Source organism: Penaeus monodon, chromosome 14 (genome assembly GCF_015228065.2).
Source record: "Penaeus monodon isolate SGIC_2016 chromosome 14, NSTDA_Pmon_1, whole genome shotgun sequence".
Classification (NCBI taxonomy): domain Eukaryota; kingdom Metazoa; phylum Arthropoda; class Malacostraca; order Decapoda; family Penaeidae; genus Penaeus; species Penaeus monodon.
The window spans coordinates 19867606-19869879 of NC_051399.1; the positions used below are offsets into that span (position 1 = coordinate 19867606).

Consider the following 2274-nt stretch of genomic DNA (forward strand, 5'->3'; position numbering starts at 1 on the left):
TATATATATATATATGTATCTACATACATATTATAATATATATAATATTATATATATATATATAATATATATATATATATATATATATATATATATGCACACACACACACACACACACACAAACACATACACAAACGCTGCATTTTTCTGGCTATAAAGTGTTTTGAATTCAAAAGTTCTTTGTCGCAATCCCAGAAAATTTAGTATAAACCGTGAAGAAATTAACATTTCATAGTAATAAATATTTTTGATACATATGCCCCAATTTTAGTGAAGATTTCATGCCCCTCAGACATACACATGGTGGTTTGTGTTCGTCATTATTAATAGGGACGCTTTATTTTCCCTGAATAAGACTGAATCTGTTGCTCTATCGGTAGGAAATTTTAGTCCTATAGGGAATATTAGCATCTCTCCAAAACAGATTTTATAGTTTTTTTTATAGGTTTAGGTTGACCAGACGGCGATTTTTTTTAGCATCAAAATACATGTATTGCACAGGTGCTCAGAATTAGAATCCTTGAATATATAGGCTGACTTGAGCTTCATTTGTTGAAATTTTTGATAGACTAATATTTCGCTTTGCAGTGGCAATTTAATAAATTCTACAGTAACTCCAGAGGAAAAAATATCTTCCTTTAACTAAACGTGCTGTACTGTATCACGAGAAGTACACAGACACCTTGATTTTAACTGCGTGACCAACATCAAAGGAAGGACCACACGAACACCTAGAACCAGAACTAGGTTCTAGGAAGGACCACACGAACACCTAGAACCAGATCTAGGTTCTAGGAAGGACCACACGAACACCTAGAACCAGAACTAGGTTCTAGGAAGGACCACACGAACACCTAGAACCAGATCTAGGTTCTAGGAAGGACCACACGAACACCTAGAGCCAGATTGTCGCTGGTCACTGAAGCCATCACGTCCACAAACAGCAGCGGGAGTATCCACGACTTGTGACTTTGCCAAAATAATCCAAATCCATACAACAGGATTAGTACATCGTGTTTAATCAATATGAATAACTATTACATCTACAAGTACGCTCGTCTTATAACATATATTTGATATATCACTGTTAATACTTATCATTATTTCTTAATAAGGGTGCAGAAAAATCAACTATTTTATGGATACATATTTAATATATACATGTAACTTCACTACTGAACATCATGGTTTTATCTTACTTCTAATAATGAAGGCGAAAAAAATGTGATATCGCTGGGTCAAAAATAGCAGCAGATTTTACGTCGCATTATCATTATGATTAATTTAGGGGTAACCATAGGCAGTGCTGGGTCTTTGTGAGGAAGCCGAACCTGAGAACTGGCCACTAGAAGAACCAAATCCTGGTTGGCCAACACCGGCCACAAAGCCTGGTTGGCCAGATCCCGAGAACTGTCCTGAACCAAAGCCTGATTGGCCGGCGCCAAAGCCTGAGCCAGAGAACTGTCTCAGAGCCAGAGCCTGGCCGGCCACCAGAAGCTGCAGCGGCGGCGTCCTCCTGACGAGCCTTCTCGATCTGAGCGATTGGCGTGGGCGGGGAGGGGAGGGGGTGTGGGCAGCAGGTCGGACTCCACGCGGAAAACCGTTTTCATCAGCAACGAAGTTGAAGTCAGCGCGTGCCATCAGGGAAGGTGAATCTGAAATGAGGAAACAAATTGAATTTCCGTCTAAAGAAGATAAGAAGCTTTAGACCATGATCTTACCAAAAGCAAATGTCACACTTACGACCAAGAACCCTGCTGTGCTACGGCTCCAGTTTCTCCTTGTGGGGCTCCTTGTTCCTGACGAATGATGCCGTTTGCAGTTTCGAAGTTGAAGTTGTAGTTTCCGAACTCATCGGGACCTTGGCGTTCGTCGGTATGATGGAATGAAAGGACCTGAAGCTCCAGCTCCAGCACCGAAGCCTCCCGAGGAACCGCCGAATCCTCCAGTGGCTCCAGCGCAGGAGCTCCACCACAAATCCTCCGGTGGCTCCACTGCCGAAGCGCCACTACCGGAACCAGGAGCCCCACCCCCAAATCCTCCCGTTGCTCCACCTCCGAATCCTCCACTGCCTGAACCAGGAGCTCCACCTCCGAATCCTCCACTGCCTGAACCAGGAGCTCCACCTCCGAATCCTCCACTGCCTCCAGCTCCACTTCCAGGTCCACCTCCTACTCCACCGAAACCGCGGATGAACTTCCACCGGGAAGTCCATAGGATCTAGACGGTGAACCTTGAGGCAGTGATGCCACAGCGGCCCCACGGCCATATACG

At 44.1% G+C, this 2274-nt stretch overlaps 1 pseudogene; it reads right to left on the reverse strand.

Annotated features, from left to right (window-relative positions):
• Positions 1–1284: 1284 nt before the first annotated feature.
• LOC119580625 lies at positions 1285–2269 on the reverse strand (annotated as a pseudogene).
• Positions 2270–2274: the final 5 nt, after the last annotated feature.